Here is a 21243-nt window from a genome sequence, read left to right on the forward strand (position 1 = left end):
CAATTACACATTTTGGAGAGAGCTAATAAATATAAAAGGGTACGGAAAATTATAAACATAAAAACGCAATCAAAGAAAATGACTGAAGATAGCAACATCAGCAGTCAAAGATACAAGAAACAAAAGGATAAAATTGACTGCAAAATTACAAAGAAACTAGGACAAGGGCGCAATCAGAAGAAGGGAACAAAAGCAGAAATGAGGAAAAGCGCATTAGGAACCAAAGCCGCTGCATGGAGCCTTCCAAAAGACAAAAAAGGACGAAATGAGCCGCAAAATCACAGCTAAACCGGCACAATCAACTGTAGATGAAGCTTCCGCGCTTTATGTAGTTTAAGATAAAGGAGCCAGAAAAATCCCGAAACTAGCTTCAAGCCTCTTATTAGCCACTGTCAGGCCCTCAACAATATGGTGAAAGAGAGGTTGAGAGCAACAGATGTGAAGGAGGTTTGAATGAAGAAGAAATAAGAGGGAAAGGCAGAGGGGGAAGGAGGAGAGAGAGAGAGAGAAAAAAAAAGAGAGAATTGGGAGGGAATCAATGGAATTACTTTTCTTGTCCCCAAATCCATTACACTGCCTTGGATTTATACCCATCCAATGATGAATCAAAATCGTATTGGTACAGAAATGGAAATGAACTAACTAACTACTTCAGCAGTCGGTTATAACTAACTTTTAACAAATTTGGCTTCAAACGTCAATTTACACTAATGCCCCTCTAACTTCTGATCCAATTGCAATTGAGTCCCTATTCCTGACAATACTCTCTCCTTGAAGGCTCGCCTTGTCCTCAAGGCTGGAAATCTGGAAATTGGCTATTGATAAAGGATTGATCTTCCCACGATGCCTCTTCTTCTCCCAGCTGATGCCACTTGATGAGGTATTGGATGACAGGAACACCATTTCGCATGATGACCCTTCTATGGAGAATGGCAGCAGGCTGTAATAAGCACTGATCTTGGTGGTCAAGCTCTAGAAGTGTAGGATTAGTAGCTTGATGTGGCCCCAATTTTGGTTTAAGAAGGGAGACATGGAACACTGGGTGTATTTTGGCTCCTGCTGGCAGTTGGAGCTTGTGAGCCACAGCACTGACCTTCTCTATGATCTGAAAAGGTCCATAAAATTTTGCAGCCAACTTCAAACTCTTTCTAATTGCTATAGATTGCTGGCGATATGGCTACAATTTGAGAAAAACCCAATCCCCCACCACAAACTGCCTTTCTGTCCTGTGTTTGTCAGCAAACACTTTCATCCTATTTTGTGCTTGGTGCAGATGCTCCTTGATCCTCTGCAGCATTTGAGCTCTAGTTTGCAGCATATTGTTGGCTGCTAGTATCACCGTGTCATGGTAAGGTCCAATAGGTAGGGACAGTGGCTTATAACCATAGAGAGCCTCGAAGGGAGTAGCTCCCAGGCTAGTGTGATAGGAAGTGTTGTTCCATAGTTCTGCCAGACTCAACCATTGACTCCACTGAGTTGGATTTTCACTTGTCATACACCTCAAGTAAGCCTCCAGGCACTGATTAAGCCTCTCACTATGGCCATTAGTCTCAGGGTGGTAGGAAGAGCTATAGTGTAGCTCGATTCCAGCCAACTTGAACAGCTCCTGCTAGAGTTTACTGGTAAAAATTCTGTCTCTATTTGTTACAATAGAGTCAGGCAGACCGTGTAGCTTATAGATATGGTCCAGGAAAACTTGAGCCACTTGTGCTACTGAGAAGGGGTGTGAAAGGGCTACAAAGTGACCAAATTTTGTCAGTCTGTCTATGACCACCAGAATGGTATCAAAGCCTTTGGAACTAGGCAACTTCTCTATGAAATCCATGGTGATGTGTGACCAAGCCTGAGTTGGTATAGGAAGAGGCTGTAACAGCCCTGGATAAGGCACATGCTCACTTTTGTTCCTCTGGCAGACCTCACATCCCTACACAAACTGAATAATTTCTCTCTTCATTCCTGTCAATAAAACATACTCTGCACTCTCTGAGCATAGGCTCTTTAGCCAGAATGACCTCCAATAGGGGACTCATGCATGGTCTTGATTATCTTCTGTTTAATCTCCTGACTATTCCCCACATACAACCTCCCTTTATACCTGAGTACCTCCTGGCTGAGTCTGAAATCAGAATCCTGTGGCTCAGGGTCTAGTAGTAGCTGACTCAACAGGTTCTGGCATTGTTGATCTCCAAAGTAAGTGTCCTGTAGTTCTTGCATCCATACAGGCTGAACTGTGGTTATTGCTAGGAGCTGTTGCTGCTTAGTTATGGGATCAGGGGCAGCTCTTCTAGACAGTACATCAGCAACTGTGTTCTCAGAGCCCTTCTTATATTGAATCTCATAATCCAAGCCCAGCAACTTGGTTAGCCATTTGTACTGTGCAGTTGTGGTTAATCTCTGTTCCAACAAAAACTTAAATGACTTATGATCTGTCCGGATAATGAAGTGGTTCCCTACCAGATAGTGTTTCCACTTTGTGACTGCAAAAACCAATGCCATCAGTTCCTTCTCATAAATAGACAATCCCATATTCTTAAGGGTACTGACAAAAGCTATGGGATGCCCTTCCTGCAGTAGTACAGCTCCCATGCCCTGACCACAGGCATCAGTTTCCACTACAAAAAGAATGTCAAAGTTAGGGAGCCTCAGCACTGGTGCACTGTTGATGGCTTTTTTAAGCTGGTTAAAAGCCTCTTGTGCATCTGTACTCCAATTGTAGGCATCCTTCTTGAGTAAATTGGTTAGTGGCTTGCTGATTGCTCCATATCCCTTAATGAAACGTCTGTAGTACCCTGTAAGTCCCAAGAATCCTCTAAGTTCTTTCACAGACTTAGGGGAAGGCCAGGACAAAATACACTCCACCTTGTTCATGTCCATACGTACCCCTCTATTGGAGACCACATGTCCCAGATATTCCACCTCCTGTTGAGCATAGGAGCACTTAGAGAGCTTGGCATATAGTTGGTGATTTCTGAGCGCTTCCAACACCTGTTGCAGGTGTTTCTAATGGAGTTCCAAACTAGTGTTGTAGATCAGTATGTCATCAAAGAACACCAAGGCAAACTTCCTCAGAAAAGGCTCAAACACCTGGTTCATCAGGGCTTGAAATGTTGCAGGTGCATTTGTTAATCCGAAAGGCATTACCAAGAAATCATAATGGCCTTGGTGAGTTGGAAAGCAGTCTTGTGTATGTCCTTCACTTTTACTCTAATCTAATGATATCCTAACCTTAAATCAATTTTTGAGAAGAATCTGGCTCCATGCAATTCATCTAAGAGTTCTTCAATGTTGGGTATAGGGTATCTGTCTTTGATGGTCAAATCATTTAAGTGTCTATAGTCCACACAGAAACGCCAAGTGTTATCCTTCTTCCTAACTAATAGTACTGGGGAGGCATAAGGACTGTTACTTGGCTTAATAATTCCAGAACTCAACATATCAGCTATCTGTCTCTCAATTTCTGTTTTCTGTGAGTGAGGATACCAGTAAGGTTTTATTTTGAATGCCTGTGCTCCAGGCTTGAGGGGAATCTGGTGATCCAAACTCCTGTTTGGTGGCAGTTGAGTAGGCTCTTGGAAGACCTCTGGAAACTGATCCAATAGTGCTGTAATTGATCCTGGTATTTCTTCTGTAGTCACCTTGCCTACCTGTGCTGAAGTAGCACAACACCTCCTCTTGGCTTGCAAAAATCCTCTGAGGTCCTTCCTCCTGACCAACTCCATTGTTGCATTATTCACTGCTCCATGTAAGGTGATAGCCTCTCCTTGGTGGAACATGGATATTTTAAGTTGGTGAAAATCAAAAGTGATAGGGCTATAGTTACACATCCAGTCTACCCCTAGGATGAGATCCCAGTCCCCTAATTCCATAATCCTGAGGTCAAAACTGAACCTATAATTCTGGACGTTCCATAGGACCTGTGGGCACTGAGCTCCACTGGTCACCAAACTCCTATCTCCCATGGTGACTGTGAATGGTTTAACATGCTCAAATGGAATTTTTAGTGCAGACACAAGTCTGTGGTGGATGTAACTATCACTGCTCCCTGTATCTACCAAGATTTTTACATTTTCCCCTGCTAATTGCCCTTGCAATAGGATTGTGTTTCGCCTGAGAGAATCTGAGAGTGCATTGAGAGATACCTTTACTGATTCCCCTGGATTTCCAGTCAGTTCATCCTGCTCCGCTAATTCATCTTGAAATTCTGTATCCTCCTCCTCTTCATACAACATGAAATTCAAGTGCTTCATCCTACACTGATGTCCAACTCCAAACTTTTCTCCACATTTAAAACATAAGCCATTATTCCTTCTATACTGCACTTCCTGTGGGGATAACCTCTTAAATTCAGGTTTCTTAGGCTCTGGTCTTGGTGTGTTGTTCTGAGGTAATTTATAAGTGCTGACTCCACCATTCATAGCTGTAGGATGCCTGTACATTCCAAACCTTGGTTCAGCCATTACTTTGTTACCCTCCTTTCCTGTCCTCCCTTGCAATTTGAGGGCCTGTTCTTGCAGATGAGCTATATCTATGACTCCAGAGAGGGTGTTTGGTTTGAGCATTCGCACTATAGGCTTAATTTTCCCCCCCTGAGGCTACTGGTAAAGCTGGAAATGAAATATTCTTCGCTCAGGTAGGGGTTTTGGATCAACATCAGTGTTTTCAGTTCTTCAAACTTCTCCTGATAAGCCTCCACTGTACTTGTCTGCTGCAATTTGTTGAATTCCTCCACAATGTCCCTACAACAGGTCCCCTTGAACCTCTGACAAAGCAGTTCCTCAAATTCTCTCCATGACAACCGCGGTTTCTCCAACTTAACTCCCTAAAACCACATATCAGCCTTCCCTTCCAAAAACATCTCCACTACCAGTAGCTTATGGTCTTCCTGGATTCTATGCAACATGAAGTATTTGTTGCATTTCCTGATCCACTCACGTGGATTCTCTCCACTGAACATGTGCAATTCAAGCTTAGGAAGGGAGTGGCCAGAGAGCTTACCCAAGAATTCACAGTCCTTCGCCTCAGTATCTGTTTCCAGATCTAACCTCTGATGACTAGGTGGTGTTGGCAGTAATGGTGTTCGATCTCTCCCCATTTTAGCGTCATCACCTGTACTCTTTTCCTTGATCAACAGTGTCTTCATTATCGAACTGAGTGCTTCGAACTTCTGCTCCATTCCAATCACAATCGAATCCATATGTTGATCTCTTCCAGTCATTTCTTCTTTTACTTGCTGCTGGATACTTCTGACATCCTCCATTACTTCCTGCAGCTTCTGTTCTTGCTTCTTGAGATGATTTTACAGAATTTTGAATCGAGTGTTTTTTGCCATTTGGATTTCAGTAGCTGGCCAAGGATCGGTCAGCTCTGATACCAATTTGTCAGGCCCTCAACAATATGGTGAAAGAGAGGTTGAGAGCAGCAGACGTGGAGGAGGTTTGAATGAAGAAGAAATAAGAGGGAAAGGCAGAGGGGGAAGGAGAGAGAGAGAAAAAAGGAGAGAATTGGGAGGGAATCAATGGAATTACTTTTCTTGTCCCCAAATCCATTACACTGCCTTGGATTTATACCCATCCAATGATGAATCAAAATCGTATTGGTACAGAAATGGAAATGAACTAACTAACTACTTCAGCAGTCGGTTATAACTAACTTTTAACAAATTTGGCTCCAAACGCCAATTTACACTAATGCCCCTCTAACTTCTGATCCAATTGCAATTGAGTCCCTATTCCTGACAGCCACATAGTTCCGCACTCTACCTCTGCACCCATTATCCATTTTCAAGGTCAGTTTCTCCTTTTTTTTATTTCTTTTTTTCTAGTTTTGTTTATAATCCTTTTGATTATCTTGTAGCTGGTTCTATTATTCTGGTCGATGCAAAATTCCATACAGCTCTGCCTTTTCGTCCATTCTTCCATTTTCAGTTGATGTTTATTTAACCATCATTTGCGTTGTTAAATTTGCTGAATCTTTTGTATTTCTTTATTCTCAGTTGCGTATCGTGGGTTAATTTTCGCCATTACTTCCAGATTTGTTTGTTTAGAGAGACGTATTGTGAGAATTAGGTTAGGGTTTCGATCAGGGTTAGGGTTAGGGTTTATTATTGAAGCTCCAATTTCTGTATAACTTGAAGAGATGGACTCAGAAGGTAGTGAGATTAAGAGAACCCAAGAGGAGAGGAAGAAGATGGAGCAAGACCTGGCTTCCCTCACGTCGGTTACGTTTGATACTGACTTGTACAGCGCTGACCGTTTCGAGGGCTATGAGAGGTCAATTCCGGTGAATGACGATGACGACACAGCGGACGGTCCTGATAACGAGATAGCTCGGAAGCTGAATTCTTATACTGCTCCAAAAGAGTTTTTCAAGGATGCTCCGAGGCCCGGGAATGAGGATGACCTCGGGTTTAAGCAGCCGAGCAGAATTATTGACCGGGAGGATGATTATAGGAAGAGGAGGTTGAACCGGGTGATATCTCCGGAGAGGGTTGACCCTTTCCTGGATAAAACCCCAGGGCCGGACATGAGGTCGTATGCTGATGTCATGAAGGAGGAGGCTTTGAAGAGGCAGAAGGATGATGTGCTGAAAGCAATAGCGAAGAAGAAGGAGGAAGAAGCAGTTAAGCCAGTAAGCAAAGAGAAGGAAGCGGAGAAACCCAAGAAGAGAAATCGGTGGGATCAGTCGCAGGATGACACTAGTGCAAAGAAAGCTAAGGGAGGTTCTGATTGGGATTTGCCGGATTCAACTCCTGGAATTGGGAGTGGTAGGTGGGATGCGACTCCAACACCCGGGAGGATTGGGGATGCGACTCCTTCTGTGAGGAAGAATAGGTGGGATGAGACTCCAACCCCTGGGAGATTGGCTGATTCGGATGTCACCCCTGCTGGGGGAGTTACTCCTGGTGCTACCCCTGCTGGGATGACTTGGGATGCAACTCCAAAGCTGGCTGGGCTAGCGACCCCTACACCTAAAAGGCAGAGATCAAGGTGGGATGAGACTCCTGCTACTATGGGTAGTGCAACACCGATGTCCAATGCTACCCCTGCTGCGGCAGCAACCCCTGGTGTGACCCCCTTTGGAGGAGCTGATCTTGCTACGCCAACTCCAAGTGCTATTAATCTGCGGGGTGCAATTACGCCAGAGCAGTATAATTTGCTGAGGTGGGAGAAGGATATTGAGGACAGGAATCGTCCATTGACCGATGAAGAGTTGGATGCTATGTTTCCCCAGGAGGGCTACAAAATTTTGGAGCCCCCAGCTTCCTATGTCCCAATTAGAACTCCTGCTAGGAAGCTTCTTGCCACCCCAACGCCGATTGGCACACCTCTGTATAATATCCCTGAAGAAAATCGAGGTCAGCAGTTTGATGTGCCGAAAGAGATGCCTGGTGGACTGCCTTTCATGAAGCCTGAAGACTATCAATATTTTGGTGCACTGTTGAATGAAGAAAACGAAGAGGAATTGTCTCTGGAAGAGCAGAAAGAACGAAAGATAATGAAACTACTGCTCAAGGTTAAGAATGGCACGCCACCTCAGAGGAAAACAGCTCTGCGGCAGTTAACTGATAAGGCCAGAGAGTTTGGTGCTGGGCCACTGTTCAATCGGATTCTTCCGTTGCTCATGCAACCGACATTGGAGGACCAAGAAAGACATTTACTGGTGAAGGTCATTGATAGGGTGCTTTACAAATTGGATGAGTTGGTGCGTCCATATGTGCACAAAATTCTTGTGGTGATCGAGCCGTTGCTGATTGATGAGGATTATTATGCCCGTGTAGAAGGTAGGGAAATTATCTCCAATCTCAGCAAGGCTGCTGGGTTGGCAACTATGATTGCTGCAATGCGCCCTGATATTGACAATATCGATGAGTATGTAAGAAACACTACTGCAAGAGCATTCAGTGTTGTTGCCTCTGCACTTGGAATTCCTGCTTTGTTACCTTTTCTGAAGGCAGTGTGTCAGAGTAAGAAGTCTTGGCAAGCCCGTCACACAGGTATCAAAATTGTTCAGCAGATTGCTATTTTGATTGGTTGTGCTGTTCTTCCACACTTGAGGTCTCTTGTAGAAATCATAGAACATGGTCTTAATGATGAGAATCAGAAGGTTAGAACTATCACAGCTCTTTCCCTTGCTGCTCTTGCTGAGGCAGCTGCCCCATATGGTATTGAGAGCTTCGATTCAGTGCTGAAGCCTCTCTGGAAGGGTATTAGATCTCACCGAGGGAAGGTTTTGGCAGCCTTTTTGAAAGCCATTGGTTTCATCATCCCTCTCATGGATGCTATATATGCTAGTTACTATACCAAGGAAGTGATGCATATACTGATCCGTGAGTTTCAGTCGCCTGATGAAGAAATGAAGAAAATTGTTTTAAAAGTTGTGAAGCAGTGTGTGAGCACTGAAGGTGTTGAGCCAGACTACATCAGGAATGACATTCTCCCTGAGTTCTTCCGCAACTTCTGGGTGAGAAGAATGGCTTTGGACCGCAGAAATTACAGGCAACTTGTTGATACTACTGTTGAGATAGCAAACAAAGTTGGGGTTGCTGATATAGTGGGTAGGATTGTTGAAGATCTCAAGGATGAGAGTGAACCTTATAGGAGGATGGTCATGGAGACAATTGAAAAGGTGGTTGCAAATCTGGGCGCGTCTGATATTGATGCTCGCTTAGAAGAGCTGTTGATTGATGGGATTCTCTACGCGTTCCAAGAGCAAACCAGTGATGATGCAAATGTGATGTTGAATGGTTTTGGAGCTGTTGTTAATGCTCTTGGGCAGAGAGTGAAGCCTTACCTTCCGCAAATATGTGGGACTATTAAATGGCGTTTAAATAATAAGAGTGCAAAGGTCAGACAACAAGCTGCAGATCTTATATCAAGGATTGCTGTGGTGATGAAGCAGTGTGGAGAAGAACAACTCATGGGCCATCTTGGTGTCGTTTTGTATGAGTATTTGGGGGAAGAGTACCCAGAAGTTCTGGGATCAATATTGGGTGCTCTGAAAGCTATTGTTAATGTCATTGGTATGACTAAAATGACTCCTCCAATAAAGGATTTACTTCCTCGCTTGACTCCAATTTTGAAAAATCGTCATGAGAAAGTCCAGGAGAACTGCATTGATCTTGTTGGTCGAATTGCTGACCGCGGAGCAGAATTTGTTCCTGCCAGAGAATGGATGAGGATTTGTTTTGAGCTTCTTGAGATGCTGAAAGCCCACAAAAAGGGTATTCGTCGAGCAACAGTCAACACTTTTGGGTATATTGCAAAAGCTATTGGTCCACAAGACGTCCTTGCAACACTGTTGAATAATCTCAAAGTTCAGGAACGTCAGAACCGTGTCTGCACAACTGTCGCAATTGCTATAGTTGCTGAAACTTGTTCTCCCTTTACAGTTTTACCTGCGCTGATGAATGAATATCGTGTACCTGAGCTTAATGTTCAGAATGGTGTTCTGAAGTCCTTGTCTTTCCTCTTTGAGTATATTGGTGAAATGGGTAAGGACTATATCTATGCAGTTACTCCATTGCTGGAGGATGCTCTCATGGATAGAGACTTGGTCCACCGGCAAACTGCTGCTTCAGCAGTGAAGCACATGGCTTTAGGAGTTGCTGGACTTGGGTGTGAGGATGCTTTGATTCATTTAATGAATTATGTCTGGCCAAATATTTTTGAGACATCACCACATGTTATTAATGCGGTTATGGAAGCCATTGAAGGAATGAGGCTGGCTCTTGGAGCAGCAATCGTTCTTAATTACTGTCTTCAGGGGCTATTTCATCCAGCAAGGAAGGTGAGAGAGGTGTACTGGAAAATCTACAATTCACTGTATATTGGTGCTCAGGATGCCCTTGTGGCTGCTTATCCGATGCTGGATGATGAAGAAAACAATGTATACAGTAGGCCTGAGTTGGTGATGTTTGTATGACGCTGGATCGTGTTTTAGATGAAGCTTGGGAAGGTCCAGTGGGTTAAAATATGTAAGAGTGGCTAGCTGTTGCTTTTCGAGCTGCTGCTGGTTTTCTTTATATGCTCTAATAAGAGTTGTCTTGCGTTCTTGTAATTCTCTTGAATTCAGCAGTTAGATTTGAAAAAAATGTTCGTTGAGACTTCAACTATTAGAATGCTTAATCTGTTCTTGTGTGTTTTAATGGTGCGAATTTTCTTTTTACCTAGCATAAATTTGTACTGCTGTTTTTTCTTGCCGACTTCTGCTAATGATGCATATGCTGCTCGTAGACTGCTTTGTTTCCCTGTTTTTCAGCTTTTGGTACGTACTAGGAGGAAAACACCGCGATGTGCAGTGTAATTGTTAGGCTCGATAAAAAATGCCCAATTATTCAAATATAGATATTAAGTATGAAAAGTTACATAAAGCTACAGTAATATCTTTGCGATTTTGTAATTTTATTAAGCAATGAAAATAAGTAATTTGTTAAAAAAATGCAAGACAATATAATAAGAAGATTATTGAGATCATTATGATGTTCCTTGTTTCTACATACAATGTAAGATGTTCCTTGTTTGTGCGTAAAATGTGAGATGCAACATGTTTTTGCATACAATGAAAATAGAACAAACAAAAAAGATAGATATAATCGAGGCGGAGCAAAGTCTTCTGAACGAGATCTAAAATTGATACGAAGTTGAGACCAAACATAGTTCAGCCTTTGCCACAAAAGTTGCCTAAGGAATAACCACACACAGATGTACACAATTCGTAGATATAGCAATAATCCTTTCAAAAAGTTCTAAGCAATCTGTCAAATCTAGAATGGCAAATCAAGAAGGCAAAAAGTATGAAGTTCGAGTTGTACAAAAGTTGAATAGTATGAATTCAGCTTAATCTTGTTTTCTTGGTGGAGTAGCTGTCCATATTTTAAGAGTCATCTTCTTCCACATTATCTGTACCATCGAACTTTTTAGCGAGTCAAAGGCAAACTTTTGAAGAACCATTGGCTTCTGCTGCAGTTACGAGTTTTCCTGCAATTTGCTTCTAGGAAAAGACAAATGTGTATTACAAGTTCAATTGAGTGTTCATGGACTTGGAGTCGTGCTCCATAATCTTAGCTTCATGGCTAAGTGACAGAGTCATTTTTTAACAAAAAGTTACCCATTTCATGTCAAAGTAAATCATATCCACTCTCCAAGTGTATAATACTAATTCAAAATTGCAAACTGACATTCAAAGGTTCTACTTTGTTGTGTTCTTGGGGAGTAATGGAGTAATTTAATCTTAGAAACCTCATTAACTCTGGCCACAATCCAGTAGCTAATATTTCCCCAAGTGCTGGTTGGTAACATTTGCTCATAGAGCAGAAATTATTGTATATGAGACAAAAATAAAGGGAATGCTGCCATTGCCAAGCAGGCAATGCAGATTTACTTTTATTTAAAAGTTTAATATTGCTCAAAGCAGCAGTTGTTGAAGATACAAGCCTCTCTCACATGGCAATGTCCAACAGCAGGCATTTAATGGAGTACAAAAGCAACAAAATGTTTGTTAATATGCTAATGTTTTGTAATTTTTAACTTAATTGTTTACCTTAAAAGATAAGCAGCTGAACAGTACATGTATTATATGGCAGGTTAGAATACATCAGGAATTGTAGTTGATTACACATCCATTTAGACTGGACTTTTTGCATGATATCTGGCAAAAAAAATAAAAAATATTGATTTATCAACTACCCCTTTACCTAGTCTTTGATGCTCAAACTAAACTGCAACTAATAGTCAAATGCCACAATTAATTGCATGAAACTTTGATTTTTACCTAGCTATATTTCAATTTCATGAACTTATTTTGGTCTACAAGTTTTCTGATGATTTCATATTGGAACCAACATAGCTACAGCCAAAACGAAAATTCCTAAGAAGTTCAACTCCCAAAATTTACATCTAAGCATAAAGTAACAAATTATATTCAAAATAGGTAAAAAAAAAAAAAGCTAGCAAGATAAGAAAATAATGCTAGAAAAACTAACCTATATGTAGGAGGAGCAACTGACGGCTGAACTGAAGCACAACTAAAATTCCCAAAACAAAATGATGCTGCAAAAGTTATTGACGTTTAAGATATGAGTTCAAGTTTTAGAAAAGGTAATAAAATTTGAAAGTTGTTTTAAAAAAAAAATGTTGACATTGGTACTCTTGAGAACATATAATGTTAGTTCAGACCTCACTGTAAGTTGTTAGTGTTACAGAATCAATACCACTTTATACCACTTTATACCACTTCAAAATTATTTCCTCATAACCATTATTTCATCTGCAATTTTATTCTTTGTATACCAGTGAAAAATACAAAGGCAGAGACATGAACAAGAACCAAGAAATTGATGATTTCAGTTATTTTGAAAAAGGTTATTATCACTTTACCTCCTTAAACTATATCACTACTATCAGTTTACCCCCTAACGTTATCTTTTAGTCACTTTACCCCTATAAGTAATTCAGCTCAATATGTTAAGAAATTTTGGACAAAAATACCCTTTTATTTTATAGCATTACCACATTGTTATTATAACTTTATTCATTTAGATTATAGTGATACAATCACTTTAGTTTCTAATATTATTTTCTAGGCATTTTACCTCATCGTTAATCTAACTAGTATGGTCAAAAAATTTTAAATATATTTACCCTTTTTTATATATATAATTAAAAATAAAAAATTTAGAATGGTTATTCTTTTTGTTTTTTACTTTAAGAGATCGAAAAACATAAAAATAAACGATTTTCTCAAATTTCTTTTTTTCACATTTATTAATACTAGGAAAAGAAAAAGAGAAAGGAAAAAAGGAGACGAAAAGTTAGATTTTGCAAAATAAATAAATAAATAAATAAATAAAAGTCTAACATTATCGTATTACTTTAAGATTGTCGAGATTAGAATTAGAATTTGGTGGTAAACAAAAAAGTTAATAAAAGTATTTAATTCTTTTTTATTTGTAATTTTTAAAAAAAGAATTGAGCTCCCTCTCCCCCTCCCCCTCTCCATCTTTCTATTTTTTTCAATATTAATAAAATTGCCAAGAAGATAGAATTAATATTTTGACTTTTTTCTTGATACTAAAAAGGAGAAGAGTCACTATAAATTTTTTATTATTTTTATTATGCAAAGAGGAGGGTATTTTCTTCTAAAGTTTTTTAAGTTGTTAAGTTGGTTTAATGGTAGGATAAATTGCTTAAAAAATAACTTTATGGGATAAATTGATAATGAAACTATATTTTATGGGAGTAAAGTGATAATAATTTTAAGGGTTAAAAATGTCTTTTCACTTTAATTAACAAACTCCGTTAAGTTTGACCGTTAGTCTTGGGGGTAAAGTGACTAAAAGATAACATTAAGGGGGAAATTGATAGTAACACCAAACGTTAAGGGGTTCAAGTGATAATAACCTTTTTGAAAAACCCAAGCAACAACTAAACAGGAGTTGAGAAAATTGAGCATTCATTGTCAAGAAACCGTCAAAAATTCCTTGCCTTCTAGTAAGGACCATTCTCAACAAATCTATGATGTGTGACAGACTTATATAGTATCAATGTTAGTTGAATTCCACAAATTTTTTGAAATTGCTAGCTTTATAAGTATTTAAACATCCTAACAACATAGAGCTCTAATCAAAGATACCCATAAAAGAAACTAAAGTGCATTCAACATCACTAACCTTCTTCCATTTCTACATCCTCAGCCTTATGAAACCAGCATATAACCAAAATCATCACTTTACTCAATCAATTTACATGGGTTTTACAGTAAGACCAGGGGCATAGAGAAACTTAGCAAAACAAATCATCATAGAGATACTTAGTAGAACAACCAATAGGCACTGACAAAGAGAGAAACAAGAAGAAAGCAAATAATAAGCAAGTGTAAAGTGAAAGGCAATCAAAGATATTCATCTTAAAAATTGGTCTTAAATTTTGTATCAGCGTTGCTCCTATTTAATATTCACAAAAATTACATGAATTACTGAATTTTTTGCTACTACTTGTTTAATCAAACTTTTGATATCTATTCTATTCCCATTAAAAAAATATTGATCCAAATCCAACAAAGTAGGCCCCAAGATGGAATTTCACCCACATGGCCAAAAATTGTTGCCCAAAAAGTATAAAATAGTTGGCTGCAAAAAGACAAAAAATGTCAAAATCATTACCAACTAACTAAAACAATTTAAGAGAAATAGCCAATCCATACCCTTTTACTCTGAATTTCTTGATTGTAAAGAGTTGCTGGCAATATCAAAAGGAAATAAAACTTTCCAAGAATATGAAAAAACAAGTTAAACTATTTCACCTAATGAAAAAATCATAAGTTCCGATGCAAGGGTAAACCATAGAAAAAAAGGAAGAAACTTTTGAGAGCTAAAAAAAAGAGATTATATGAACAATCATGAAAAAATGGTTCATTTCTCTAATTCTTAAAAATCCATGGAACCAAAAAGAATGCTTTTTGTGAGCTACGAATTCAACAAACATTTTTGGAAGAAAACACACGAAATGATTAAAAAGAAAAACCTGCCATCAGTTGCTGTTTTTCCTTCTTTTTTCCAAAGCTTCTCTAGCCTTTTATGTTTTTTCCCCTTCTTTTTTAATTTCATATTTTTTCCTTCTCTAGCCTATTTTTTTTTCTTTCTCAAGGGTCGTGGCCAAATTTCATCTAACCATCAAGTACAAACCTTACCATACACCACCAAAAGGTCAGGGATAAATATTAAAACTATCAGCTTTTAAAAGTTTTGTAGAAAAAAGATTGTTTTCGAAGTTTCTAATCTCCTTTTCAATGATTCACATGAACCAAAACCATATGAGAAGGAAAAGAGAACACAAGGATGGAATGGCAGTATGTGTGTGGAAATCAACTGTTAAGCATTATCAGCTAATCAAAGAAATGGAGCACTAATAATCTAGAGACAAACCTTTGTAGAAAAGCCCCTCAATCAAGTCCTTTAGCAGGGGATTCATCCCATTAGGGATATACAAGGGGTTATTAACAATCTGCGAAAAGTGCAAATCTCTAATTACAATTGACTATAGAAACCAGTAAATGAACAAGGCACAAAAAGAATAACAAGCATTCCTGTTCTTTACAGGACATTTTTACGTGAGGAGGCAATGGGAATACATTATCATGTGTATGAACCCAACTACCGACATGTCAGCAACTTTGGTATGATAGGTTGAACCTAATTATACCCAAAATCATGATCAGACATTCTGGAAATTCTTCAACAACCACACAACAAAAATAACCTTTTTCAAATTCTGTCTTTCTGGTGATAACTGGGCATGATGTACAAGATGAAAAAGCTATAGTCAATTTAGTGAGACAGAGCTCTTATAGAGAGGAATATACAACAACATCCAGATGTCAGTGTGCAGGCATAGAGACATAGTTCTTCTACCAAGTAAGGATCCATCTTAATGAAAAAATATTGCGAAAACTGCAGTTCATTACCTTAACAACCTGATTAACACTAAAATCACCAATCTTCACAATCCCAGAAGCAGCTACCAAGAGATTATCAGTTGTAATATCACCATGCACTACATTCTATGAAATTGGAAAGAAATTAGTGCAAAACATTAGAACATTTTAATGTTAAGCAAATGATATAGAAGACAAAAGCTTAGGTTAAGTTGAATATGTGAGGACCCGAATTTTCTTACTTTTATTTTATATTATATTATTGACTTATTTAAATGTTTATCTACCCGTTTTCTCCAAATAATTTATTTCCAACCATTTTAAATCCATTTACATGGAACAAGGTCTCAATTATATTTTTAAAACGCCCCGTTGGCAAATTTAATTTTCGAAGCCTCGTTTAGTAAGGAATAACGAGTACACGTGTTTTGAGGCGATATCCGATCCGAGAGTGCAATTATCTTGGAGAATAAAAGGTGATCAATAATGGACTAAGAAGAGTTAATTGAGGGATTAGATGTGATTGAGTTGAATAAAGCTTTTAAATTGCATGTGCGTCGATAGTTTCTCGAAAGTCGCATCGTGCGACAAATTGGAGACTTGAGGAATCAAAATATGTGAGGACTCATGTTTTTATTTTTAAAATAGTTATTTTTATAATTATTTACCAGAATAATAGTTAATTATATTATCGTTATGCGAATTGCTTTTTAATTTTGCCTTATCGCGAGCGAATCGAAAGTTCGCGTTTTCGCACGTGCGACTAATTGAAGGACTTTAGAAATTTATTTTTGACTACTAAGAGTGAATAATTATAGTGTTAAAGGAAGTACATTGGAGGTTTAGTGCACAAGTGAAACAAACCCGAGAGAAAGCGGACACGAAACGCGTGCGCGCGAACACTATTCCTAGTTGACTTTTGAAGGAATTTGGCCACAAATCACTCAAGCTTCTCTAAGAAGCTTCATTCATCAGCACACACTCTCTCTCCTCACCATCTTGCTCAGCCGAAACCCTCCAAGGAAGAAGAAGAAAAACTCTCTTCATTCCACTTCACTTTGAGCCACCATTTCACTCCAAATTCTTCATACAATCTTCACACCACTTGGAGAGCAACTCTAGCTTGGAACAGGACACCTTCTTGCCGGTTTTCTTGGAGCTTTTGGTGCCAAAAATTTCTGGTTTCTCTCAAAGTTAGGAGGTAACCATCCAACACCATCCAATCTTTCATTCTTGGCTTTAATGAGTTCTATCCTTGGCTTTGAAACTTGTAGCTTCATTATTGTTGCTATTACTTGGATTGGATTGGTTGAAGTGGGTTCTATGAATTCCCACCTTGGTTGTATGGGCTGATATGATGATATAATGCTTGGTTTGAGTTTTTTAGGTGTTGTTTAAGATGATTATGGATAGAGAATTGAAGGAAAGATCGAAGGAAATTGCGTAGGAATGTTGGGCCGAATCTGTCCTGTTTTGCCGTGCTTTTATTTCAAAATTTTATGGGTTGTTTTGCTGTGAAATTGATGTATATATGTTGTATATGGTGTGTAGAAAGTTTCTACCAAAAATCATTTGAATTGGTTGAGCAAAACATGAAATTTTGAAATTTAATCAAATCTGGAAACTGTGTTCGGACAGGTTGAATAGTGTCCCTTTGATCGAACATATCTTTTTGTACAGCTATCAAAATCGAGTACCATTTGTGGCATTTGAAACTAGACATTTTAAGCTTTCCAACGGTATAAAATATGCCATCTAGTTCAAACTGAGTGATCCGTAGTGATTCACCAAAGTTTCCTGTTCTGTTCTGTTGTTCTATTCGAATGGCAGTGAGAAGCTGCGATTTTTCGCTTGAATTCGAACTACCTATGAACTGATTATCAAACGACTTCTTCTGATGAAATGTAGCCTTATGATTCTAGTTTCCAATGTCATCAACCATTCTCAATTCCAAGTTGTATTGAGTGAGATATGGTTCAATTCCCAAAACTGCGACAAAACTGGAAAACCCTTCTTTTTGGCTGGCCGATTGGTTTGGTTGCTTGTGAGAGGTTTTATTTTGAAATTTTGATGTCAACCAACTATCAATTGCTTATGAAATATTTCTTGGACCTTGGTTTCACAAATGAACCAAAATAGGACTGATTTCATGGTGCAAAGTGTTTGAAAAGGGAAAGAAAACAAGAACACAGATTTGCTTTGGAAAATTTCTTGAACTTTGGTAGTTTTGTTAACTACCTTCCCATACAAGTTTTTACATGAAATGTGATAGCGTAATAGCCCTCATATGGTAGAGTTTAATGGTACCAAATTTGGTGTTATTATAAGACCATTTCAATACCCAAATGATGTGCCAAAGTTGTTCTTCAAACCTGGAAAATTTACTGAACTGTCTTCGATTTTGGCCAACTTTGAGCTGCTATATTTTGGCACTAAAAACTCCGAATTTAGTTCTGCTTGTGGCGTTTAGAAATTTGTTTAGAAATCTTATTGTATTACAAATTTCAGAGGCTAGTTCATTTCCTGTGAATTTTGCCGAATTTCCAAAGTTTGCCGAAAAACATGATCGAAACTGTCTTGTATGCTCAAGTCAGCCACTTTGAGCTGAAATTTGAATGTCTTCCGTTTGGAATCTTGGAAAGGTGTCTTTTGGGAACTTTTAGTACTTTGAATCAAGATTCCAACGGTATAAGTTTTCCAATTTTGGACCTACTGAGTGCAAGTTCTGATTTTTCTAAGTTGACATACAAAACTGAAATTTTTCCGACTCGATGGGAAATGAGTTTTTGGAAACTCTTCCCTATTTTGATATTGATTGACCATTTTAAACTTGATTTCATGAAGGAAATCAGTTTTTCTTGTGTTAATAAAACCTCACTTTTGAACCTTTATTTTGAGTGGTTAAGGTTCTTTGTTTGAGGTATTGACTAGCCTAAATGAGTGTAACTTCTTTATTGATAAATACATGGTTGTGAGTGAGAATACTTGTTAATTGTCCAGGCGCTCAAGGAGCTCTGTAAGAGAATCTCGAAGCGGACGCCTAACGACTTACTTGCTCGTTCACTCACTTTTATCTTGACTTGATGAGTGTCAAGTGTGTGAAAAATTGTTACGTGCTTAAGTGTTATTATTGATTGAGTATTTTGAATATACCGAGTCGAGTGTGTACTTTATCGCACTCGTTCTCGTTTAAGTGAAGTGAAATTGAATTGCTTGAAGTGAATTGTCAAGTGTATCAAGTGAAGTGTTGAAATGGTTAAATATGCTATGGTTGCATATGTCGTTGGAGTGAATCTTCTCGACTCCTAGTGATAATAATGGGGGACGCCCAAATCTCATCGGCCGGCCGACCTTGCGACTTGAGCCGGCATGTGGTTGGTCGAGAAGATTGGTGAGCCATGGAAAAAGTGTATAAGTTTGATCTATTGGAGAGATCTCGCTTGGCATATTCAAGTAGTATCGCCTTATATAAAAGAAGTGCGGGCCCGAAGCAGGGGGAGTAACTGTGAACAGAGAACGTGTAAGTGAAGTTCTACGGATTATAACCTACCCGATTGACGGAGTGTCAACTAGTGGAGGTACTGGATCGGGCAAGTGGAAAATAGCTCCTGAGAGCTCCCGTATCCTTATCAAGTGTGTTTTATTGTTAAATTGTGAACTACTTGAATGTTATAGTTTTCATTCTTGTTTAAGTGATATTGTTATTTGAACTACGTGTTTTGCATGTTTTCTTGGTCTCACGAACGTTAGCTTACCCCGTTAGATTTGTTTTCCTTAGCAGGAGCAGAAATGGAAGGAATTATGGAGAAGCCAACTTGATGGCTCTTTTGGTTGGGATTTTGATTGTAATTGTTAAGACAACTTTTGGAGGTTGTATACTTTGAAAAATTGATGTATTTTGAAAACTGTGATGTAAGATGGAACGTTTGTGTATGGAAGCGACTTTCTTTATATTTTTTACTTTTATTATTTAGTTATTTACCTTAAGCTTGGATTGGAATTGTATCCAGTCCTGGTGAGAGTTGGGCAGGTGTCCTGCCGATACCCTTGGATTTGCTCTTGGGGGAAGTGGGGGCGTCACAGTTGGTATCAGAGTTTAAACTTCAGATCTCTGTAGTGTATCTTAGGCTTGAAGTTTAGGATGCCGGATTGTGGGAATGGTTCAAAATTTAAGTAACCATTAGTAGGGATGAAAATTAGAATCTAGATTTGAATTAATGGATAATTAGGAGTCTCGATCTTGTAAGAGATATGTAGAATAGTACGAGATGATCAAATCTAGTTTATTTAGTGTACTTGGACCTATCTAAGTTTTTAACTTTAAATGTAAGTTATGGAAGGTAGTGGTGGTATTGAGCCGTCTTGGGGGCGCCTTCCGGTGGGCTATTGTCGAGAAGGGCCTAGGGGAGATCGTTGGAGGTATAACCCAACTCGCCGAACTAGGACTCCATATGATTTCCATAGGACTCACTTGTACCCAAATAACGTGGTGTTAGCGGTAAGCGATGATCAGAGGCGATTGTCTGAGGAAACTAGAGTAGTTTGAGAGGATAATCAAGGACTGAGGGCAATTGTGGATGCCCAGACTACTAGAATTCCTGAAGTGGAGACTGAGGTACTTGAGGAGTGAGGAAAAGACAAGGGCTCATTGTGAGTAGCTTTAAAAGCTAAGAACCGACTTGTTAGGGTAGTATACGAAATTAGAAACTGGACGAATAAGTCGATGGCTGGATGTGTACCTTGGTCGAACAAGTGGTGAATGGCAAGATACGTGACGGAAAAAAAAAGGAAGAGGAAAACTCCTGGTGCTGAAAGTGAGAATAATCCTATTGAAGTAACAGAGACTTCTAGCTCTGTCAATCACTAAGCTAGTGATCTGGTCTACTTTAGTAGTTTTGTAGCTGGGATTAATTGGGGTGGTGCTAGTTCAAAAGACCATTGTATTTTGTTTAACGGTGTGACCTACCTTTTGAAGAACTTGAATCTATTCTTGACATGCTTGACTAAATGTACTTTTGTAGCACCTGCATGCTATATTTTTGTAAATGCCCATGGCTTGCTAATTGTATGAACCTTGAAATGCTAGTATATGTAAGTTGGTTTTATTTCAAATGTTTCTCATGTTACTTTTTGTTTTAAGTGTTCTCTCGTATAATTGTTTTTAATTGCATTTAGACATACCTAAAACTATGAACGGCCGTAGAGGTGCAAGAGACCGAGGGCGTGGGGTTAGGCAACCCGAAACCCATAGAGATGATCAAGGATTGGCAACTGGTCCGAGCCAAGGACAAGCGAATGAAGAGGATAATCAAGTGGCTACTGCCATTAATCGAATAATAGATATTTTTGAGTGGTTAGTTGAACACCAAAGGCCTAAACCAATCAACCAACCTAAACCAAGAGAGGAGTGAGGATAGAGCGATTTTGAAGTTCGCCCATCTAAGTTTCACGGAGGGTCTAACCTCAAAATAGTAGATTGGTTTGAGGGGATGAAATAAGGCACTAGTGAAAGTAAGAGGTTAGGGTTTCTTCTTGAGTAACTTTGTAGATGAGTATTAGAGAGTGAACTAGGGCATGAAAAATAAGGTCTCCATATTTTATTATATTTGTAAGTAATGATAGTAATCGTGTGGAGTCTCAATAGCTCATCCATATTAAGCAGATAATAGTTAATATTTATATTTTGGGGCAACCTATAAGCCAAAGAATGAAAGAGTAATATAACCAGAATTTTCATTGTGAATAGTTAGTCACTTTGATCCTTTGATTTACCTGACAGGCTAGCATTTGATTTAAATCAACTGGTAAGATGAT

At 38.9% G+C, this 21243-nt stretch overlaps 1 pseudogene; it reads left to right on the forward strand.

Moving 5' to 3' along the window:
- Positions 1 to 5760: 5760 nt before the first annotated feature.
- LOC113760834 lies at positions 5761 to 10144 on the forward strand (annotated as a pseudogene).
- The last annotated feature ends 11099 nt before the right edge of the window (positions 10145 to 21243 follow it).

Source organism: Coffea eugenioides, chromosome 2, assembly GCF_003713205.1.
Source record: "Coffea eugenioides isolate CCC68of chromosome 2, Ceug_1.0, whole genome shotgun sequence".
Lineage (NCBI taxonomy): Eukaryota > Viridiplantae > Streptophyta > Magnoliopsida > Gentianales > Rubiaceae > Coffea > Coffea eugenioides.